General features: G+C 43.5%; 1 protein-coding gene and 1 long non-coding RNA gene across 2 annotated transcripts in view; both read left to right on the top strand.

Moving 5' to 3' along the window:
- The window catches only part of dtnba (dystrobrevin, beta a), a 493,032-nt gene that overhangs the window by 445,527 nt on the left and 22,317 nt on the right, over nucleotides 1-25,188 (top strand). The window lies entirely within an intron of this gene.
- Nucleotides 520-23,355, top strand: LOC138737644 (uncharacterized). The gene is made up of 3 exons (XR_011341103.1): nucleotides 520-661; nucleotides 2,465-2,661; nucleotides 23,096-23,355. It is a non-coding gene; the product is annotated as an uncharacterized lncRNA (long non-coding RNA).

Here is a 25,188-nt window from a genome sequence, read left to right as displayed (position 1 = left end):
TATGCTTAAAAAAAAGAGTTGCACCACACTTCCCCTTTAAACTCCCTCCCCACCTCCACCTCAAACACATGTCCTTTCGTGCATGATATTTTTACCCTGGGTAAAAGATTCTGATTCTCTCTTCTTTCTAAAAATCTATAGTTTTGTTCTGTCCCCCTAACTTTCTGATATTTTGTTGACTTGTGTAAGTGTAAAAGCACTCCCAGTATGCTGAAGGATAAACATTTTTGCTGGTTACTACAACAGCTGTTTTGGCTGTCGGCACCCACTTGACTTGCAGTACTTTGAAACTAATTTTAAATAGGGCTGCTGAGCTGAGATTTTGCCAGTCGTATAAGCAGCTGTTAAATTAACCAGCTGGAAACTTCCTTCATTGTCGGATGTGCTGATGGAGGCAGAATAGCACTTTAAAATCTGCTGCTAATTAAAATTAATTTATTTCTTCAAATTAATGAGTGAACAAAAAAAACTTGAGTAAAATCTCAATATGATTATAATTTGTATCATGTCCAGGACTGTGAGTGGTTTTGGCCAGGCAGGAGTCCTGCTCCCCAACTTGGATCAAATTATGGAATCTATTTGACAAAGCTGCCAAGTTCTTGGAGCTGTGCCACGAGTAATCTCCAATTCAGGCATCTCTAATCTTGGCAAACTTCTGTCGGTAAGTGGAAGCAAGACCTCATTCCTTATCCTGAGTCTTTCCATGAGATCATCTGAAAATTAGAGGTGCAGATTGGGAGAGATGGGGTTACTCGATCTTTGCTGACCTAAATTGTGTCATTTACAATGTGTGATGTCTTTAGCAGGATGCATAGACAACTTTTTAAATCTAGATAGCCTTTAAATAGCTTTATACTTGCTTAATTTCTTGTCTAGTTCCAGAATGTCATGTTTCACATAATGTACATAGTGAAGTGTCAGCTCACACAATTCCTCTCATATCCCAAAAATGTGGAAAAATCCATAGAGAATTTTTGGCTCCAAACATCATCCATTTTTTTTCTCGCACTGATGTTGCTTGACCTGCTGAGTTCCTTCAGCAAACTGTGTTTTGCTCCAGGTTCCAACATCTGCAGTCTCCTGTGAGTCTCTGGGATGGTTAATTAATTGACGACCATATGTTGTACATATGGTGTTGGTGAGCAGTAAAATTTGGGGGAAGTTGAACAGCATGTGGGGAAAATGCAATGGGAGGAGTGTAAATGGGTGCTTGTCATCAGTGCAGACTCATTGGGCTGAAGAGTTTCTTTTCATGATGTGTGACTGGAGGTGAAGCATAAAGCTGAAAACCGTTCGTAGATCTCAGAATGTCGTGAAAGGTGGAACAATCTTCAGAAGAAAAAATTGACTGGGTGATTTATTTTGGTCTCTTTCTGAGCTGCTCAACATTGAAGAAACCGAGTTTTAGTCACTTTGATCCATGCCACCAGATAATGAAGTGTGAACACAGGGAGTGTTGTTCCTTTATCAAAACCCTTCCTCCAATTATAACATGAGGAGTATAGAGAATCCCTGATTACACAACATTCGATTTCAGTTGTAACATCTCCAGTAATAGAGCAGTCACATCAGCATCAACCACATCTGGACATCAGATGTTAAGTAACAATTATCCTCTACCATTGACAGGCAATGATCATCTCCAACAAGAGAGGAGCTTAAATGCTTTCCCTTGGCTTTCAGAGGTAATAAACACAAACATCATTTACTAATGAAAATGTGACAAAAATCCTTCGTTATCAACATTGTCCAGAAACAAAGAAGGATGTACACATTAACAATATCTGCAAATGCATGTCTGGTGAATGGTGCAAGTCCCCTTCTTGTCACACAGCATTCTGACTTGAAATTATTCAACTTTCAAGATTCTTTTATTATCATGCGATAAATCAGGTGTAAAATTACACAAAATTTGTTTTAGTCTGCCAAAAGGCAGTTAGATTTGCCATCAGCAGAAATTGGTGAGTGGCACCTCTTAGAGTCAGAGAAATAGAAGCAAAAGGGACCCCTGGAGTCTGAAGTCAATATCTTGGAGCAGCAACCTTGCAGTGGGAGATTTTTCAATAAAATAACAGCTGAAGCTCCTCTACAAGCCCCCACACCTCTCCAAAGCAGGTGAAGACAATGTTCAGGACTTGCCACTGGCACCCTTATGCAAAGAAACTGAAATCCAAGATAAAATCATGCTTTTGAGCTTGATGTAAAGATGTTCCCAATCAAGTTCAAAGTAATTTAAACACAGTTGCAAACTGCCCTGTGAAAAACGTTCAATATCTGTATTTTTAGAATTATGAAGCAAAATTTAGTAGCCTGATCAATTATTTGAGTGCAGAATTTTTTTTTCAAGACAGTTTTACTTCTTTAATTTTACACTCAATAGACTGCTCTTCTGATATGCACCTAAAATGCTATAAATTTTTCAAAAGTGAAGAAGTAAAAGATTAAACTTTTAACCCCTCCTTAGGTTTGTGGCTGAATGAAACCAGCATGTGCTGTGTATACCAGCATGGCATAGGATGACAGAGCAAGGGGAAGTCCAGCTGTGTGAACCAAAATTATGATCCCAGAACAACAAATAATAGGAAAGGGTTTTGTGAAAGCCTGTGATGAGAAATTCTGTGAACCATGTCCTAGCCAGTTTTCAACTTCTACAGAACTCGGGTAAGCAAGGCAAATGCCAAACATTGTTTTGAATTCTGTGAAAATCATACAGTATTGGTGCCTGCTAATCAAACAGAACTTGCCCATTCAACTTAGGAAGCACCTCATGGTGTTGTGAGGCAAAGGGATTACTCACACACTCTGTTATGCATGTCTATTAGTGTCATATTTTCTTTGATTGATCTTCCACCTGCAGGTGGGGGGAAGGGGTCCATTCATCGTACCAGGTGTGGAGTACATACTCTTCCCAATTGCACAGAATATAGCATTTTTATCCATTGAATAACTTTATCTTTTGTGAGACATGTAATTATTGGCCAATCAGGTCCAGATGAGTTTAGATCTGTGTTTTCTGTCATGATCAAACCTGCTCGGTCAGTGTAAGTAAAAATCCAAAATAATGGCAATCTTGTGGTCAGGTTTCATTTCTCATGTAGAAAGATGCTCCAACTTGGATTAAAATAAAAACACAAAATTACTGGAAGAGCTCAGCAGGTTTCACAGCATCCTCGCGAGGTAAAGAAATATAAAGAACATTTCAGACCAGAAATGTTACACAAAGTAACATGTGTAACAAGGTATGTGTAAAAAGCAGCCTGAATCAAAAGGCTGGGGGAGGTGGAGCACAGGCCAATAGGCAAAAAGAGGTAATTCCCCATGCAATGTTCTGGAATTCTCTACAGCTGTAGCATGGTCCATTGACACTGTAGACAATTTGAGGAATTCTATGTCTTTCAAAGACTGATTTGACATATTTGATCACACAGGCAGCAAACATGTTAGGAAGCAGCACCATCTCAAATAGTTCAATAGATAATCAATAACAGCAAGTAATCCTTTCCATCCATTTGGAATAGATCAGTCCCAACTTTCTGTCATGGTTCTGCTGGTAAATCACTTATGATCATGGGTTCCTTTGGCTGCTTTGCATGATATTTCAAACAAGTCTCTTAGCTTGAAACCATCCTGTCAATGTCAGCATTTATCTCTGGCCAATAAACAGCAGTTCTGGCCCTCCTCTTGCATTTTTCCATTCCAAGTTGCCCCTCTTTTTCAGCATCTCTTCTCGCAGTGATTGAGGAATAATCATTCTGCTCTGTCTGAGTAGAAGCCCATTGACAACACTCAGCTCAGCTCTGATGTTGTAATATGGTTGACATTCACCTCTAGGCCATTCCTTCATTCAGATTCTTGATATCCTTCTGTAGAACTGTGACTTTTTCTGTTTCGGCTGTGATCTGCTTGGATTTCATGTCAGATATGAGAAGAGATTCCGTGATCAGACTCACATGGAGATTCACATCTGTCTCTGTGGAACTCTCATTGAGTGCTTCACTCTGCGTCGTTGCCCTGGATAACTCATCAGCTAACACAATAAGTTTTCCTGGTGTGTACACCAATTCAAAGTTATAACATTGTAGCTTCATCATCAGCCTTTGAATTCTTGATGACATATCACTGAGATTTTTCTTGATTATTGCTACTCTGCCATGAATGTTGGTAGACAATGCACATAACTGTGGAATTTCTTGAGTCCACAGACCAGACCAAGCCACCCTTTTACATTCTGTGCATATTGACAATCAGATGTTGTCATTGTCCTTGATGCGTATACTGCAGGTCTCCAATCTTCTCCCACAACCTGAAGTAATACGGCACCTATCCCATTTTTTTGAAGCGTCCAAGGATATTTTTGTCTTTCTGGATGCATCAAAGAATGTCAAAAGTACTGGTTCTGTAGTTAGAATGGTCTTCAGTCATTGTAGCATGAATAAAATCTCTCACGATTGGAGGGAGAACAAACACTTTTATTAGCTTATAACTAAGGGTAGGGTTCAACAGTAGTCTTCAGAAGCGTTTTTGGTTCAGGCAGGAAACCAGGGTTTTATGGGGGCAGAGCCAGGAGGCTAGGCCAGCCATCAGCACAACACCTTACCAGTGAATCCCAGTTCACTGTAGTCGTCTTCATTCTTCCTTATGGTTATCTGTCCACTTGAATTCACATTTTGTCCTGTAACAACTTCCGTAGGTATATTGTTTTGGAAGGCAGGTTTGGTATGAATTTACCAGTGAAACTGATCATTCCCAGCACTCTCAATTTGCCTTTTTTTGTTCGTGGGACTGGGCATCTCTAAAATTGCTTTCACCTTGCTCTTGTCTGGCTCCACACCTACTTCTGACAGTTTATCTCCCAGAAAGGTGATTTCCTTCACACCAAATTGACATTTTTCTTTGTTTAACTTGATGTGTTGTAGCACTTCATTGAGCCTTTTGTGTTGTTCTTGTGTGGATCCCCATTGGATCATGTCATCCATGTACACACATACTCCATTTATGCCTTCTATAATGTGCTCCACTTCCAGAGCTGAGGAAATTTCAAAAGGCATCCTCAGACAGGAGTATTGACCAAATGGTGCATTAAGTGTACAGTATTTTGTGCTACCTTCATGCAGTTTTATTTGCCAGAAGCCCTGTGGTGCATCCAATTGGTAAAAAAAAACTTTGCATCGGCCATCTCATGCAATTTCATCCCTGGTTGGAATCTGATACCCTACTCCTGGTAGCAGGTCAAGTTTCTTTTATTGTAATAAAGGAACTTGGGTTCTTTTACAACAACAATATTAGCTAACGTGCACACAAACAAGACCTCATGAAGGCATCCATCTCACTTCTAATTTCTGATAATGTTCTCTTTATATTGGTATTCAGGTCTTTTGGGTCCATGCACATGTGTAGGTCACTGTTCTTTTTGACACACACCTTTGAATTTACCCATTCTATGGCTCCTCTGCTTTCTTTATGACCCCTAGTCCCATCATTCGGTCGTGTTCCTGCTTGAGCTTTTCTTTTACTGGCACTGGAACCCACCTCAAGCCATGCACTACTGGGTGTGCATTCTCCTTTAACTCTATTTTATAGGTAAATGTAGAACTCCAAACCCCTTGAAGATGTCTGGAAATTGATCCAGTATTTCCTCTATGCTGTTCTGTGCATTGACACTGTTAATATGGTACACCCTCTTGACTAGGTTTGCTTTCACATGCTTTGTAATCAAGCAGTGATTCATGTCCATTTGGTGGTGCTCTTTATTTTTAACTTTCACCCAGAGTTCACATGTACCTTTTGTGTCGATGCTCTGTTCATTGGAGACTTTGAGTTGTACAGGATTTGAATGGATGTGTAGAAATGTAGAAGGTTGTGTTCATAGGATAAATGTAGAAAGTTGTGTTTATAAGATGGCTACAAAAATAGTTTATAAGAAAATCAGCATAAGTTTTACTCAGTCAGAAGCTTCCAAAGAACAAACCTCCCAGACAGGAATCAATTCATACCTTTTCTACCGAAGCCCCCAGGCTCCAAATATCTTGACGCCTGCCTGATATCTTTAACACGATAGTACTGACTGACTACCGATAGTCAATGAGCTGTCAAAAAGCAGCCCATTCATAAATCAGTTTCCCGCCCAAATGCAGCTGACTGACACTATGTAAATTGTCAAAGGCTGCAGTAAACATCCAGCAACACTGATGGCGCCACTCAGTCCCTGGTTGACATTGTTTCTGCCCAGACGTTTTGGCCACCATTGCTAACTTTCATAATTTAAGATTAGAGTGAAACTAGCCATTTGCAAACCAGAAATCAGCCAGGCAGAGAACAGATATTGGTGTGTAATGAGAGCAACACTTCCAGACTTCTGTTGATTTTTGTATACAGGAAGGATGTCTCTTAATTATGACATGTACATAAGAATAAATGATTGACAACAAACCATATCATTAGGAAGAGAAAATGAAAAATGCAAAACATAAGTTGAAACAATACATTCTAAGAAATCGTATCCAATTTGTATGCAAGAAAATTCCTTAAATATTGTACCCTATGACTGTATTCTTTGAATGAGACCAAACAGTCTTAGTGAGGTGACCTTGACTACATAACACTAACGACTACTCATACCCACTAGCATTATTCGAATAAAGCCTGTTTGAGTTGTACAGTAAAACCTAGTTAGAACCTGGTAGTTGGGATACAAGATTTCATACCACGTTACAGCTGAGTCGCGGAACAGATACATATACATCAGGAAAACAGAATACTGTGACTCAAACCCTTAAGACCTTTAAACTCCACATCTTGTAAATGAGTCATGAGTCCATTTTTGCATTTGTGGCTGTTAGCCACGGTTAGCCTGGCATCCTAAAATCAATGTTTGGGGTCCACAGACACCCGCGCTATAAGCTATTCCGCGGATTAATGAATCACGTTCTAATGAGGTTTCACTGTATTATGTGGCTTGGTTGTACATTTTGTACTTTGACAGGAGCACAATTATCACCGATGTATGGCTTTATCTTCATTTCCCTGATGTCATGCTTACAGATCAAATTGACTTTTTCCCCAATATCCAGCTTGAAAGGAATATTTGTTTGATTTGCTTGCAATTCTGTTCATGCTTGGATGTTCAGAGTCTGTGATTTAGAATCTTTTTGCACTACTATGCATCCAAAATCCTGGATGTCAAGATCTCCACGGATCTGTCCTGGAGCCTCCATGTTGATGTAATTACAAAGAAGGCTCGCCAGCAGCTATACTTTGTGAGGTGTGTGAGGAGATTTGGTAGATCACAAAAAATCTCAAACTTCTACACGTGTATCGTAGAGAGCATACTGGCTGGTTGCATCACTGTCTTGTAGAGAGGTGCCAATGCTCAGAAGTAGAAAAAAAACTCCAGAGGGTTGTTAACTCAGCCTGTGGCATCAGTCTTCACTCCATTGAGAACACCTACAAGAGATGGTGTCTTAAGAAAGCAGCATCAATCCTCAATGACCCCCCTCTACCCAGGCCATGCCCCCTTCATTCTGCTTTCATTGGGAAAAAAAGTAGAGGAGCCTAAAGACGAGCACTCAGCAGCACAAGGACAACTTCTTCCCCACTGCCATCAGATTCCTGGATGATCAATGAACCAAAGACACTGCCTTTCATTGTTCACGACAAATTCTGATTCTCTTTCTGAGGTGTAAGTGATGTGTGTTATCTGGTCCATCTACAAATAGTATACGAGGATAATGTAGATGCACTGACATCAGTATCCGAACAACAGTTTGACTTGTCAGTCCTGGACTGATCAGAAATGTACTGAGAAATAACTTTACAAAAATATTCTTGTCAGGAAGGAATCCATTGGAAACCATTTCCCTCACATGTTAAATAGCCTGCTTTGTTTCTACAGAATTTTCAGCTTCTATTTATTTCCTTTCTGCAACATTTTTGTTTGTACTTGGCATGTACATTTATTGCTTTGTATGACATTCTGTCCATTGGGTGAGTTAAACGGCATGTAAATTACGGCATGTTTTGTTGTATCTTTAATTCTTGGTTTGACAAGGTCACTGCTTGTGGGTGCCAAATCATGTGTCAGGATTCATCGGTTTCCAGAACCATCAGAATCATTACAAGCTTTTAAACAATCACAACCCATTAATCTCAAGTAAATATAGATTCTTTGTATCTATTGGCAGCTGTGGAGAAGCTTAAGGCCCACAGTTGGAATGGGAAACCAAGGCCATTTAAAAAAAAAGTTAACAAACATCAGCCATCTCTACAGTTTTCAAAACAGATAACTGGAGTTTCAAATAACATTTAGATAGCCTCAGAAAAGTAGAGGTTGCCACTACCACCACAGATTAACAAAATCAAGCAAGAAATAAAAATACCAGGAAAGCCTTTCTATGCATGCTCTAGTTTGGGATGCATTTCCTGCATGGGTCATCCCAGATTGTCACAACTGCAGAAAATGATCCTGTCCAGGGGCACACTGGCTCACAGACCTGTGCACTCAGAGGAAGAAGTGAAGTGTGTGACTGTTCGGACAACAAAGGTCAAAGAGAGGAATTCTCTCAGACATTAGTCCTGTGCCAAAATAACAATCCACATTGGGTAAGAATGAGGGTTACGGGGAAGACGTCCAGTCTACTTTGTCAAGCAGGAGTCAGCACGGAATCAGAATTTATTGTCATGAACAAGTCATGAATTCATTGTTTTGCTGCAGCGTCACAGTGTAAATGTTCATATAAACCAGTTTACAAAAAAATAAAAATAATGCATGAAAAGTCAAAGTAAGGCGGTGTCTTTGATTCATTGGTCATTCAAGAATCTGATGGCAGCGGGAAACAAACTGTCCTTGAACTGCTGAGTGCTTGTCTTCAGGCTCCTGCACCTTTTTCCTGATGGTAGGAGAGTGAAGAGGGCATAGCTTAAGACACCACCTCTTCTAGATGTCCTTGATGGAGTGAAGTCTGGTGCCCATTGATGTCAAAGACTGAGTTAACAACCCTCTGGAGTTTTTTCTTGTCCCAAACGTTGACACTTCCAACCAAGAGTGATGCAACTAGCCAGAGTGCACTCCACAGTACACCTGTAGAAGATTTCGAGAGTCTCCGGTGATGTACCGAATCTCCTCAAACTCCTCACAAAATATAGGTGTTGGCAAGCCTTCATGATTGCATCAACTTGGAGGTTCCAGTACAGATCTTTGGAGTTGTTGACACCCAGGAATATGAAGTTTTTGACCCTCTCCACAATGAAGCCATTGATGACAACTGGTTCATGTTATCCTGACTTCCTCCTAAAGTCCACAATCATCTCCTTGGTTTTTCCTAACACTGAGTGCAAGGTTGTTGGTGTGACACCACTCAACGAGCTGATCCATCTCCTTCCTTTACACTTCCTCATAGCCAGTGGTGAATCTGCTGACAACCGTGGTGGCATTGGCCAGTTTGGATGATAGCATTGGATTGTGCCTGGCCACACAGTCATGGGTGTTGAGGCAGCTCACTCTGCTCTTGTAAGGCACAGGGATAATTGATGCTCTTTTGGAAGCAGGTGGATACTGCAGCAATGAGAGATTGAAAATGTCAGTGAACACTCCAGCTAGTTGATTGACACAGATTTTCAGTCCCTGTCAGGTACAACATCAGGATCTGACATCTTGCAAGGGTTCATCCTCTTGATGATGTTCTGACTCAGAGATGACAGCACTGGTTCCACATCCTCCGTGAGCAGGTAATGAAAGGTAATCCAGTTTTCCCTTAATTCACTGTACCACAGCTCTTTCTTTGGCCAGCCTTTCCTTCTGGGTGCTCCAACATCGTTCTGAGGCACACATCCCAGATGGCCAACACTGTGCCGTCCCGTGGGCAGCCCGGCAGGTGTGCCTCCAGAACATACTGGTATTCTCATAGGAGCAACCCCCCTTAGCTGAGCTGTAGGCTGTCAGCTGTCTTGTACAAGGATGCCGTTCCTTCTCACATTCCACTGATTACTTGGACTGATATTGATTGAACTAAATGCACCACATCGCCAAGGCATGATCCCTATATGGACCCACTGGGTGAGTCAGGACTCTTTGTGTGCCCAATTGTATGGAGGGGAAAAAGAAACCAGTTCCTGAAGTACCCACCCCAGCAAAAATTATTGGAAATGAGGTGGTAAAGTGTGAAGGAAGAAGGATGGCATCATTGCCAAAACATTTTGATTAAAGAGTCCATCCAAGCAACTCCTGCAACTGCCATCAAGTAGGGTCAGCATAGATTGAAGACCCTCAGCTGTGTGTGCCAGAGCAGCGATCTGAAATGATGCTGCGCATGCACTCGAAGGCTCTCACAGCACCAATCAGTGCAGGCGAGAGGAGGAGCAGCTTGAAGGATAGTTTTCTCCTGTTGTGTAGGGCAGTGGGTGTGGAGCTTCCCCCCCCCCCCAACCCACAATGCTCCCTCCAGGGAGTATACATGTAAATCTGTCGGTCAGTGGCAAGGTGATGTCACTGAACTTCGCCTCAGTTTGCAAACCTGAGCAGGCGCTCCCTGCTCTATGTACTCTAGCCCCCTCCTGAAGGGTGATGGCTTTCCGGACAGTCTTGCAGGACACCAATCCCATCAAAGGCAAGACCACCCCCTTGAGGTCAGGGTAGGTGGCCTGCCAAGGCAGAGATTATCCTGACACCCTTGGGGAAATTGTGCCCACGGGTGCCTTCATAGATGTTGGTAATGAGAACGTACTCCCTGATTACCATTGTGCCACTGAGGTCACCCATTCAGGTCCCATTCCAGGGGCATGGGGAACAACCACTTCCTGATCCCACAATGTGATACCCTCATCAATCCCATCGGGTGGCACTTGCAGAGAGTTGTTAGCTGTCTGCTGCACTGGCAACTAGATGGGAAAAGCAGATATGGGGAGCCGGAGCAGCCATAAGGCCAGTTGCTCACCTGGCCACTGGCAATATCTGTCTCCCAGCCAATGTAATTCCTTGATGGAGAATCGCAGGTCTCTATGACCTCGTAATGACCACCCACCTGTCCACTCACCCACACCCCCCCACCTCCCCCCAATTCTCAGCTCCCTCCCTCGTGGCAGGTCTAGAACCATGTGGTCACTAGCTGAGCTTGCAGGATCTCAGGTACACAGGGCAGAGGACACATGTCATGGGAGTCAGCCTCCCCATGGTCAGAATGTCCATCCACACGTCCCCATCCCCCGATCACATGTCACCCTCTCCTCCATGCATAAAAATATTCCTTATCTTGGTGGGATTGATCTGCAAACCAGATCGGTGGGCTACCTGCAGCTGCCACGCTTTAACCATTCAGCAGGAAGCCTCAGTATATTTCGACTCGAGGCTGCCAATGTGTGCCCAGGCATTGTCCAGTGCTTCCTTCTGAGCACCCTATTTTGTTAAATCCTGTGTGATATCCCACTAGCGCCTCAGCAAGGATATCAGCAACCATAGGGCTTCCCTATGACTCCCCCTGGCTTTGGGAAATCTTGATTCCTCCAAGACTCTCAAAATATCTCGTTAGACCCCACAATGTTGACAACCTTGCAACAAAGTCAGAAAAATATGTTAGACGGATCTTTCTTATCCAGACGAGTTAATCGGAGGATACGAATGCCCACACCGTGTAGCGGGCCTGCTGATCTACTAATGAGCTGGATTCTGAGCTGGGTGTACAAAGGTCTGGAGCAACTGCCCACTCCTTCAGTCATTGACATTACTGGTATGATTCAGGGAGGAATGATATTCTCTCCTCAAGGAAGAGCAGGCCCAAAGAATAAATCGCCCCTCCCTCACCAGAGTTACCAGATCCTCCTCCTTCCCAGTTTTGGTTCCCTGCTCTGTCAAACTCAATCTTCTGAATTTACATTGTTCCCATTTGTTTCACTTGTGCACCTTTCCATCTTCAGCTGCTTAAAGTGATCAAGTGACTACTTTTGTTAAAACCCATCTGTGTTCCCACATTTCTGTACTTTCAGTATACATAGGCAATAGGCTCTGGGCATGGTCTCGCTATCTCGCATCAGGTAACTGCCATATTTCCCCATATATTGCCAACAGATCTTCAGTCTCTGGCTGATGTTCCCGTTCATGGAATCCTTGATCCCTCATAGATCCCCTGGCATGTTCAATAATAAATAAATTAATAATTACTTTGACGTGCAGTTTCCATATTCATTAGTGAGAGAAACTGAATACCATATGCGTGGTGTCTGAGCCTCCCAGCAACAACTCAGAACTTTGTTACAAAACCCCAATTGCTAAGTAACAAATCTGTAAATTAACCAAGCAAATGAATACAATAACACTAAAGAAAAACTTTGCTTCTAGCCAGGAAAACGGCAAACAGAGCTAGGTCCAAGTCTTCAGCAACAGGGACTCCATTCTCAACATTGGGTACAGTGTTGTCCATATCAAAGAAGTCACCTCGGGATCCCAGGCAGGAGTGGGGACCTTGGGCTGCCGGCAGGAGCAGGGAACTTGGGCTTAACAATTCTTTCAACCTCAAAAGTTCAATGGATTACCCCACCCCCCCCAACCCCAGCATTTATCGACTCCGTTTCGATCCCTCCTGGCACCTTTTGACCCCCTTGGATAGTCCTATCGACCCCCAGGGGTCGATATCAATTAATCTGGAGACCCCTACTCAAGGTTGACTCTGGTTTACAGCGAGCCAAGAATGCCTGTGAGAGTTTGGTGGGTTCAGTGAAGCTCAAATGACTTCCAGTGTGATGAATTTGGTGGGTTCAGATCAGTTTTAGCGACACATTCCCATACTTTGTTTTGTTTGAGAATGACATGTATTGAGTTCACACAATCAAGTTCAAACACCTGTATATTTTACAGTGCTACAGGAAGTAGACCAATTGCTGATACCTTATATCTAGTTTTGTCCTTTGTTCATTGAACAGCCACTTTTGAACCATATTATTTGGTGTCTGAAATAGTTTGTGTGGAGTTGCCACAGAGTAACGCGAGCCCACGGTGATAACTGGTTACATTGGTGTATCAATGGTTGTGACAGGCCCTCTTAACTTCCAGGCCCCTCAGCTTCAGCCTAATGGTTAATCTGCCTCTGGCTCAGCCCCTCTCATACCAACCTGATGTTAATCTGGGGCAGAATGTATACAGCAACCAGAATGATGGTGGTGAACTCCCTCGGCAAATAGAATGACCAAACAGACTCATCTCTCAGACAATGACAGCACTGGCTGATTGACCTGAGCTCATTAATTTGTCCCAGGATTGACTCCGGAAGTCAAAAGTATATTTGCTCATTGAGTTGTTGAGGAAGGAGTTTATGATCTGGATTTTGACAGATAGTTTTGAAGAAATCATAAGGATTTGAGGGGAAAAAAAACCTGGATTTTCATGTCTAAGGCAAATTTATTTCTGCATTAATGCAGACTTCTGGTTAAAGATGAACTGAAACCTAGATTGCTTTCATAAAGTTCAATATAAATCAGTTTCCGGGAGAAATTTAGTCTGGCAACCAGAGAATTCAATTGTCAGCTTTAATGATCCTCATTATAAACATTTGATGACAATCTAATATTCTCAATTTTCATTTTTTGGTCTCGAGAGTAACGGTAACAACTTGGTTATTTATCAATGGGCTAGAAAAAAATCTTCAGCTCCAGTAATAGACAATTAGTGTAGTTGTACATGGCAACTGAGGAGACAAGAATTCCAGTTTATTTCACACCATTCCTCTCCTGTGATAATAGGCCAAGTCCTGATTGTCCCATACTGTGTATTCATAAGATGAACTTAGCAGAGCCTGTGAAGTAACATCTCATGGACCAGTGTGTAAACTGTAAGGTTGTGAGATCTGTGAATCCATAAAACCTGTGCACAAGCTAAATTTACATTGATTGGTATCAGCAATGTTTTGTACACTGCAATGTCAGGAAAATAGCTAAAAAATTAAAATAATTACTGCCTGTGTGGTTGTTTAGACTGCAAATACCTGAGTGCAACAATCCCGGTGGTTGGATGTGCTGTAGAGTGGATGACCGTCAATGAATTTTTCTGGTACGATTTATACTGTAAACTTCTTCCAAAAAGTTGTAGGTAGGGATCCTGCAGAATAAATTTCAGTGCAGGAATTAATTCAAAATTCCTGCACATTTCCTTTTTAGACTGCCCATGTAGTGGCAACATTCCTAGATTGTGCCGTTACATGCCTGCAGTATTAAAAATCCCCAGTGAGTATATATACTTTAGATGGAGCTTTTCTTGGTGTTTAATTCAGGAATTCTGTAAGAAAGAAACAGAACCACAGGGGGGTAGCAGTTACTAATGTGAACTCCTGGTGTTGGGTGCATGATTGATGCTCTTGCAAATTCAAGTGAAGGAATGATAGGGATCTTTAAGAATGTTAATAAAAACAGAAAATTTTGGAAATACCAAGCAGCCGGGCAGCATCTGGGACAAGAGAAACTGAGCTACTCTTTTAAGTCAATTACCTTTCATCAGAATATGGTGCAATGATTTGGCCTCATCCAGTGTGGTGTCTTGCTTCCGCTGTCTCTTTGCAAACCTGCTCCAACTGTTAACCGCCCATTAGTAAGTATTTAATGATGGTAGCCAGAAGTTTTACTTGCACAATCTGGAATCAATGTTTCTTACTTGATAAGTAAGGTACTCTCATATCCAAATGATGATCATCATTTTGATCCATATTTATATATTTCCACACAAGAATTCACATTTGGCTTTATTATGCAGCTACCAATAATGATGCAATGAAAACTGACATTGCCAATGACTCAGAATGAGAGCTGCCAGAAGGTCATGAGACTGGGGGAATTTCAAGGTGTTGGAAATGGACAGGCAATGGAAGGATTTGAAAACAGCAATGGGAATTTTAGCAGGCACAAGCTGGTTTCTAGACATTTTAATTCCTTAAACCAGGTTTGTCATCATCCTCAAACATAAACTTGAGGAACAGTGCATTAAATTCCTCTTGGTAGCCAAGAGCCAAACAGGAGGATCATTGGGTGTCAAGTTGACGTCACCCCCAGCAAATCCAGTTCCACTGTTTGTATCTGCTCTTTTCCAGCTCCTGTGAAGAGACTGCTGAGTTCTTCACTGGACCAGATCTGATATGATAATGAGCAGGATTCCAGAAGTCAATTAACTGCAATGAAAAGGATCCTTTTGAATTGGAAGCCATCAGGCCTCAAGGCAAAAGGAAACATTTTACAGACTCATGAAGACTGAGATCCAATAGTGAATCAGTTTCATTGAAAACTGGCAGTGGGAGGAAAGAGCACTGCAGGTTCCGCAACTTACTGATTCCTCAGTTCAAGACCATCTGTGGCTCACAAACTTCACTGTTTACCCCACTGCGAGCCAACAGTAGAGACAAATTGACCCTCATATGTGGGTGAATATTAGAATCTGGGGAAGAGGAGTGGATAGCAATGTGATGTGATTGTGATTCACATATGATGAGCTTGAATGGCTGCTTGCTAGTCAGTGTGGACTCAGTGGGCCAAACATCCAGCTTCTGTGCTGGATGTCTCAGTCACAATTCACAGCCTCACCATCTATATCTGAACTAAGGACCTCAGAGCCACCAGAGGGGCAGACTTGCTTGTGGTTACAACCAGAGAGTTCTGTGCTCTCTGGCACAGGAATTGCCATTGCCAGCATCCCCTTCACACCTCCTCCCTGAAGAGGTCAGTGGGCCGGAACAAGAATACACCTGAATTCTCTTGAATGCAACACGTGACATTTATTTGCATGAATGAGTTTAAGATTTTTTTGTTTGTTCAAATCAAAATATATATTTATGGAACATCAAGTATCAAATATAGCTGCTTTAATTATTTTAATTGAGAAATGAGTTTAATCTCTCTGCAATCTGGACGGGTTATTCATTTTCTTGTCACATTTACGGAAACTCTGTAGTTGTGATGCTCAACCATCAGAGATATTTGTATTGCTTTATCTGCTCCATAGTTGTCATGCCATCAAATTGTTTCCCTCCTATTTGGCCTCTCATCTGTCCACAGAAAGATGAATGTGCCATAATTGGTCTTCGCTTCTCTGCCCTGTGCCCCAGCTGCACTTTCATCACCCCAGCGTTCTGACTGATTGCCAAACCTAGGTTCCAAATCCTTTTCCAGTAACTGTATTTAGCCACAAGTGGCTCCACACCTTCTCCCAAAGTATCACACAGCTTCTCACTAGTACAATGCCACAGAACTCTTCACCTTTGGGGACTAGTTCAGTGCCAGTCCAAGCAGAAGATGTCAAGAGTTTCTCATTCTGAAAGATGATTAAGATTAATAGTAATTTATTTTATTAGTCTGGAAACACTAGGGGACTAGCTTCAAGGATGCAAATCTTGTGCCAGTGTTCTAATTTGCATGTGTGAATGATGTGGAACCCTTTTAAAACTGTTTATTCTGTGTGAGATGACCATGGTGTGCATGCCTTTACTGCCCATCCCAATTGCTCTGATCAGAGAACAGAGGGCCTCTACAGCAGGGATACAAGTTCTGGTTTAACATGTTCCTGGACATTACCTGACAAAACACCAAATGTCTTCGTCTTACCAATACCTGATACATGAAAAAAATAAAATGCAAAAGAAAATAAAAACTTGTCTGATCTTGTTTCCGTGGAATGTTGAAACAGTGACTTTGATTCCTATAAAACCTGAGGGCACTGAGAGTTGGCACACATCACCAGAAAAACAGAGGTTAACACTTGAGGGTTAAAACCAGACATTATACTGGCGGAGTGGTCTGAATAAAACCATAGTCAGTCCGTGAAATGTTGCGAATGTTGCTCCTGTCAGAGTTTACTCCAATTCCAAAAGTGACCAAATATAACAGTCCAATACAACTGGTGACTGAACCAGTGACATTCTAATCTTACAACTTGAAACAACATGATCTTTTATTTCAAATGTATTGTCTGGAGAGAAATAAAAAGTGAAAACTTCCCACTGGAGTAGAGCTTATTGACAGAACGAATGGAGAACTGTGCAACTTGCCTCACCAAGGTCACACCGACATGTAACCATATAACCATTTATGGAGCGGAAACAGGCCATGTTGGCCTTTCGAGTCCGCACCGGTTCACTGATTTTGTGCGCCCTCTTCAGGCATTGGTCCCAGTAGATCTTCATTTTATCATTCTGGATTTATTTAATTTTTTTGAGTTTAGATTTCCTGATTAGAATTCAAACTCGTGTTCCCATACCAATACCCAAACAAACCCTTTGGATACAGCTCCAATGTTGTCCGACAAAAGGATATTCAAATGAAACCATAACTAAAAACTGAATATCATTCATCAAATTGCGGCACGTAGACAGCATTTATATTTGAGCACGTTTGGAAGCACAAACCTATTCACTGAAGCATGTGGGACAAAGGTCATCCATCACTTCATATGACCTGCTGTTTTTCAAGTCTTACCTTTGTACCTAAACAGATTCTATGCCAGCCATGATATTAAGCTCTTCTAACTGTTTCTCTTATATGGAATATGTCCCACTGATGACCCTTTTACCTCCATTACTCCTCTTCTTGGACATTCCTCCAGCCAATTTCCCACTCTTGACCTTTTCAACTCTCATTGCCAACTACTTTCATGAATTACAGCAAGTCATCATCACCTGAATAGCCAACCACCCTGTGGTATGAATATTAAATATTCCTGTTTTAGGTTAGGTTAGGCCCCCCCCCTCCCTCCTCCAAATGCTGATCCAGCCCCACTATGTCCATCTTCCCTTTATCTATTCCCCTTTTCCTCCTCATCAGTCTGGCAGCAGATTTAAAAAGAGAAGAACAGCAAACCTTGGTTTTTTTTCTCAGTTGGTTTACTATTTAGGGTTAAATATTGAAGTGATTTATCAGTGTTGAGGCAGTGATTGGATCATTGGCTTCAGGTGTGTGGAATTGAGAAAATTGTCTCGAGTTCACCAGTAGTTGCATTCTTCGATTTGGCATTACCTCAAGGGAGGAACAAGTCCAGAAGCAGCCAGTGATGGAGTGTCTCAGCTCAGGGGCAGAGTGGGACATTGAAGTTGTGTCTTTGTTGAGCAGTGACCAAGGAGAACTGCTGCTTGAATACAAGGTAAGTCTAATCAAGGGAATTTTCATGCAAAGTCAATGGAGTCAGCTAGGATAGTGGATTGTTCCAGATGTGGGAAATCTGCAAAGGTACACTTGTTCCAGACAACCACACCTGCAAAAAGTGCATTCAGCTCCAGCTACTTGCTGACCGAGTTTGGCAATTGGAGCTGGATGTGCTGTGAATTATTAAGGAACCTGAGGCAGTCATTGAAAACAGTTACAGGAGGTAGTCACCCAAAATAGACAGAGCACAAACAGCTGAGTGACTGTTGGGGGAGGTAAAAGGAAGACATAGGTAGTGCAGAATATCCCGTGCACATATCCACCAACAATAGGTATGCTGTTTTGGATACTGTTGGTGGGGAGGATGTACCAGGAACAAGTTGAGGTGGTCAAATCTCTGGCTCAGAGGCTGGTACCTGAGCTCAGAAAGGGAGGGCTGAGAAGAGGAGAGCCTTAGTTACAGGGGACCTGTTGGTTAGGAGAGCAGACAAGAAGTTTGTTGGAATGTATCAAAACTCCTAGTTGGTTTGTTGCCTCCCAGGGTCAGGGATGTCTCAGATCAACTCCACAGCATTCTGGAAAGGGAGGGGGAGCAGCTAGATAGTTGTAGAGATGAGGTTCTCAAGAGGGAATTTAGGGAGTTGGATAGGAAGTCTAAAAAAAAAACTGGACCTCAAGGGTTGTAATTTCAGGATTGCTGCCTGTGCCATGTACGAGACAGGGTACTAATAGAAAGTTATGGGTGAAGAATGTGTGACTGAAGAGCTGAGGCAGGGCTTCAGATTTCCAGATCATTGAGACCGCTTTTAGAGAGAGTCGGTCCTCTATAAAAAGGATGGTCTGCTCCTGAACTCGAAGGGGACAAATATCCTGGCAGGAGGGTTTGCCAGAGCTGTTGGGCAGAGTGAAGTTGCTGCCGTGTTGGGGGGGGGGGAGTGGTTGGGGGGGGGGAGTGGTTGGGGGGGGGGAGTGGTTGGGGGGGGGGAGTGGTTGGGGGGGGGGAGTGGTTGGGGGGGGGGAGTGGTTGGGGGGGGAGTGGTTGGGGGGGGAGTGGTTGGGGGGGGGAGTGGTTGAGGGGGGGAGTGGTTGGGGGGGGAGTGGTTGGGGGGGGAGTGGTTGGGGGGGGGAGTGGTTGGGGGGGAGTGGTTGGGGGGGAGTGGTTGGGGGGGAGTGGTTGGGGGGGGGGAGTGGTTGGGGGGGGGAGTGGTTGGGGGGGGAGTGGTTGGGGGGGGAGTGGTTGGGGGGGGGAGTGGTTGGGGGGGGAGTGGTTGGGGGGGGGAGTGGTTGGGGGGGGAGTGGTTGGGGGGGGAGTGGTTGGGGGGGGAGTGGTTGGGGGGGGGAGTGGTTGGGGGGGGAGTGGTTGGGGGGGGGAGTGGTTGGGGGGGGGAGTGGTTGGGGGGGGAGTGGTTGGGGGGGGAGTGGTTGGGGGGGGGAGTGGTTGGGGGGGGGAGTGGTGGGGGGGGGAGTGGTGGGGGGGGGAGTGGTTGGGGGGGGGAGTGGTGGGGGGGGGAGTGTTGGGGGGGGGAGTGGTTGGGGGGGGGAGTGGTTGGGGGGGGGAGTGGTTGGGGGGGGGAGTGGTTGGGGGGGGGAGTGGTTGGGGGGGGGAGTGGTTGGGGGGGGGAGTGGTTGGGGGGGGAGTGGTTGGGGGGGGAGTGGTTGGGGGGGGGAGTGGTTGGGGGGGGGAGTGGTTGGGGGGGGAGTGGTTGGGGGGGGGAGTGGTTGGGGGGGGGAGTGGTTGGGGGGGGGAGTGGTTGGGGGGGGGAGTGGTTGGGGGGGGGAGTGGTTGGGGGGGGGAGTGGTTGGGGGGGGGAGTGGTTGGGGGGGGGAGTGGTTGGGGGGGGGAGTGGTTGGGGGGGGGAGTGGTTGGGGGGGGGAGTGGTTGGGGGGGGGAGTGGTTGGGGGGGGGGCACGAGCTGCTGCGAATGTCACTCTGGTTGTGACAGCTCCACGTTTGCAGCAACGGGATGTTGCTGGGGGGTGGTGTGATTGACTGGGAGAAGGTGACTGTCAGAGTTGGGGGGGGGGTGATGACTGACGGTGGGTGGGGACTGACAGGGGGGGTGACTGATGGCTGGTGGGGGGGTGGAGAAGACTTGCCAATAATTCCCGAGAGCGTGACGTGACATTACCGCATCATTGCAAGGGTGGGAATGCCCCTTAAATCACCGGGTCGGCGATTTATTGGGTCGATTTTCCTCCCTGCAGCTTAAAAGGTTCTGGAACCATCTTTGCCCCAGTAATTGCACCTGGATCCCAGGTGGGCTACCCTGGCGCTGCAGCTTAAGAATACCTACAGGCTCCAAACACCCATCGCTAACCCTACCCATCATCTCCCACCTTAATGTAGTTTATAGATCCCATTTTAGTCTTTTCAATTCCCTCAGGACCTATAGGGACCTGGAATCAAATCAATGTCAACCTGTAACTGTCTCAGAAGAAAAAAAAATTATTGTGACTCCTCTAATTCAAGATCGAGATTCAAGATTATTTTATTGTTATGCGATATTACACAAAATGTCCTTTAGTCTACCATAAAGCAAAGATTTGCTACCAGGAGAAATTGTCCTGCACCCCTTGCAGCCAGAGAAAAAGAAGCAAAAGAGAGTCCCCAAGAGTCCTTGAGTGTTCCTGTTTTTGCTTCCAGCACTCCTGCAGCCTTCACCGCCACACAGCCTTCAACAACCCGAGCTCCAAATGCAAACTGTTTCTCATCCTTGCAGTTGTCAGAAGCTTGCACTCAGCCGATGTGACTTTTGCAATTGAACTGAAAGATGGAGTTAGAGACAAGTTGAGAGTCCAATGGCAGACCGTCATATCTCCTGTGACACTGATGTCCTGAGAAAAGATTCCATATTCACCTTGTATCTGGCCACAGCTTCACGCCAAGGAGGCACATGGGCATTCATGTGGGTGGCCTCACCAACCATATGTAAAAAGTCCAGGTAAATTTTCTGATTATTTCACCATTATTTTTTTAAGGATTTTTTGAATTAATTTTTTTAATTTAAATTTTTAAATAGAGATACAGCAAGCTAACAGGCCCTTCTGGACCTCAAGCCAGTGTCGCTCAATTTTAATATGAAATTATTTTTGTTTTTATTTTAAATATTTTGATCAATTTAAATCATTTTTGCACAACAGTGACCAGCAGAGCAATTGTAAACCAATTAAATGGCTAACGTGGTATTCCAGGATCAGGCCCTGGTGTTACTGCACTAAATACTCATTATGTCAACATGTGTGACAAATAATGGGGCTGGTTGGCAGATGGGCACCAGGAGAGGCAAATCCGGATAGTAAGAAAGGCCCAACCCTTTTTCCAGCTGGTGTTGGAATTTATGATGCACCTCCACCCTTTATCCACTCATCTGCAAAACACCCTGCATAAAGTGAAGAGCCACTTACCCTCTCCAAGTAAGAAGGCTTTGTGACAAGTAAAGGTTTGCAAATGCCTTAGAATATTATGTGACATTAAAAGGCATGCCAATAAAGTGATGAACAGAGACCATAAAAAAGGTCAAATGCTGAATATAATAAATTGTAACAGCTGTAAACTAGAATGCTTAGTAAGAAAAAAAAAGAAAAAATCTTGTTGCCCTCAAATCAAGCCTACTGATCTTTTGTTTGCTGTGTTTTAATGGAGGGCTTCACAAATGAGAACTGGATGTTATATGATACAATTAAACTTGAAAAGCCATTGATTATTTAAGTCCAGTGAGAGTCACTGAATTGTTAACTTAAATGCCTTTTCAGCAACTTAAAAGCTGTGTTGGTTACTACATCTGTAACCTGAGCTGCCCTAAGTACTAACTGCAACATCAGGTACTGTAGCGCTGCATTTTGGGAGCTAAATCCAAAAAAAATGGTGGTGCTACCAAAGCTGCTGGTAATGACAGTGCTGCCGCTGGTACAGACCCAAGGAGTTGGGAGTGGAGATGCAGCACTCCCACATGGGGCCCTACTTCCCAGGCCTACAACCAATGGCTCCTTTTAAAGGAGCTGATGACGCTTTGATTTTAAAATCCTGCGACCATGGGGTCTGGGACCAAGACAGCAGCGCCTGTGTTTGGCAGCAACTTTGATAGGTTTCAGATTCCAGCTCAGGGTACCAGTAATGGGGAGGGTTCCCCCCCTCCCCCCCCACTGAGAAAGAGAAGCTGAGGTGACAAAGCCAAGGATGGTAACCATGGTGGTGGACCACCGAAGAGCTGTGCACATGAGCTGTTGGTGACTTGCGTGCAAACGAGTGAGGAACCCACACAGGCTGCTGGCAACTTGAGGACCAAGGACTCACCAGGCTGAGGGCTGCTGGAGAACCAGGTATTGAAACTGAGATTCTAGAGAACCGGGAGGGTTCCTGAAGAGTCCTGGGCACTGAATGCTTCCTCATCATGTAGGAAGTTTGAAACTGGCCTCAGATTGTCGATGGTTTCAACTGAATGGGAGTCTGTGCAACTGCAGAAGCTGTGGGAGTGCTGGAGGTGAATTCGCAGACACTCAGTGATTCTGGGGGTGGGGGAGATGCACTCTTTTGCTTCTCTTCCTCTGATTGAAAGGGGCATTGGGCAATGCTAATGGTGAATCTTTGTCTGCCTTATGGCAGACTAAAGGCAATTTCATGCAATATGACATTTCTGTTTTGTTACATGGCAATAAATAGAATCTTGTCTGATAAAGATGCCAATAAACTTTCAATTTTTTTCAAGGGCCACGAGTGCATATTTTAAGCATGGCTTGTGCTGCTTGGTCAGTTCTATTGCTCTGCACAGAGAAAAGTATGCAGAAAAGGCATGTTATTATCATGCTCCCAAGATCTAGGTTTAAAATTAGGAACAACATGCAGGTTCAAAGGGATCCTCAATAACTTCCAAGTCTGTGATTTGAAGTGTTAGAGTTGAGTTGATGACTTATCTGAGTGAGGAGGCCATAGTCTCTCAAATCTATGCACAGTGGTGTGGCTAAACAAAATCCTCAGTTTTGCCTTTTTCCTATTTCGTAGCAGTTTTGGATCCACTCGATGCTGTTGCGATGCACTTCCATCCTGAGCAGAAGGATTAGTGGAGGATGCACATGGCAGAGCCATCAACAGTATAATTATAACAGAAGAGGAAATAATTATTTGAAGATTTGGGCATTTGCATCAAGTGTGTTGTTGAAGTGATTGACCTGACTGACTGTGATCTCCCAAATGCAAAAATGTGTGGGGATTAATGGCCCATTGGTCTTGGTGCTTAATTTTCTTACACCTTGTGATCATTCCACCCTAAGTCAGTGATATAACAACACTCTGCTGTCCACCACTGTGATGGTAAGAGAACAGCAGTATTCAAAAAGAGGTGAGTCCTCCTACCAGCAGATGGGTCCCAACTATATGTACCGATCTGGACAGAGAGAAAACAACAAATAATAATCCTGGTTCACACTCATTGTGTCTGTCTTCCATGTGTGTTTACTAAACACTGCTTTTTTTTTGCACCTGGTTGTTTCCTCCACCACACTCATTCCCCAAGACAAAATCCCTTGTCATTTGACAGAGGAGAGTTTGCTGCATTATTGTGCCAATTCTAGAGCCCCTTTTTTACTATAGGTCAGAGCCAGGTGACAACATCTGGTGTGGCAATGACAACAGCCATATCAGCCGGTAGATATAATAATGATCATTATACTGAGTACATTGTCATACACATTGAACAGTGTACATATGCACTGAAATTCTGACTTGCTGCAGCCAAACTGGAATAAAGAAAACAGATAATAAACTAATTAAATTAAAAGAGATAATAAACACAAGATGGATAATATTCCCGGCAATCGGAGTGTAAAAAAAAAAAAAAGTTACTTGCAATAGTGCATCTCTTTGTGCTGTTGGAGTGGTTTATGAGAGTGAACCAAGGGGAGGTTGAAGAATCCGATGTTGCAGAATGGTTGGGTCAAGATGTGCTGAAATAAATCTGGGCACTACTTTCTATTGGGGGGAAAAAATGAGCTCCAGGCTCCCTTAATGTTGCAACCTTTTATTTATTTGAACCATTTCTGCCTCTGAGTTTTCTGCCTGACCTGATAAACATTTCTGCTCACAGTGATAGGTGAAATGAAAGAAATTGGAGAGCAAATCTAAGATCCTTCTTTAAACATTTTGTTTTTGTATGTTAATCTTAATCATTTATAAGTATTTTAGATGTTTTTACTTTAGACTATTCTTTACAAATACATTATTTTTATATCTTCAATCAATAGTTTTAAATGTCAAGGAAGGACAGACATTTGTGGGATGGTAGAATTTTAAAAGTCAACAAAGCTGTGAGTTGGCGATAAAGTTTTGAGGTCATTTGGAGCTGAGGATTTAAGGACTAGTGAAACTTTCACCAATGAGATGGTATTTGGCTTGGAAGAAGTTCATGAGAAAGAAGAAAAAAGATATCCAAATGGGAAATAGAAGGGATTTGTAGAATTTCAGGTTGTACAAAAAGAGAAAAGGGCCTGAAGCACCCAATAGGTCAGGCCACATGTGGAACGAGAAACAGAATGCAATTCAGATGAAAGGCCATTTGTCAATTTTCAGAAAAGATTGATGGGCTCTCTACAGACCAGGTTTGAATAAGCTTAGAGGGAGCTTTGATGGCAAATTCAGCCCAGGGAATTTGGCTTGGGTCTATAATAGCAAGATCAAGTCCACAGCTTGGCTAACATTGGCTGTCTGAGTCCACATCTTGAAACACCCATTTACATCAGTCCTACATTATCAACTCCCCACACATTCTACCAGCCACCAATTCATCGTGGGCAATGTACTGTGGCCAATTAATCTAGCTACGGCATATCTTTTGGACCTGAGAGCAAGCAAAGGAAAGTGAGCTAAGGGTTTGAAGTTTGTTACTCTCCAGGTTAGGTTGCTGTATCTGAAATTAAACAGGTTATATCAGTTTTCAGTTTTGTTTCATTTTGCACATCTTAATCCTGCTCCAAAATACTTGGATTGGCAAACGTGAGCTGAGCACAAATGACATGATGCCTATTTCTGCTCACACTTGAGATCCTAACAATGGCAAATATGAGAGGACAGTTTAAGGTGAGCAGATGAAAATTTAGGGG

The sequence above is a fragment of the Narcine bancroftii genome, chromosome 6 (genome assembly GCF_036971445.1).
Source record: "Narcine bancroftii isolate sNarBan1 chromosome 6, sNarBan1.hap1, whole genome shotgun sequence".
Taxonomy (NCBI): domain Eukaryota; kingdom Metazoa; phylum Chordata; class Chondrichthyes; order Torpediniformes; family Narcinidae; genus Narcine; species Narcine bancroftii.
This window is presented reverse-complemented; position numbering and strand designations above follow the sequence as displayed.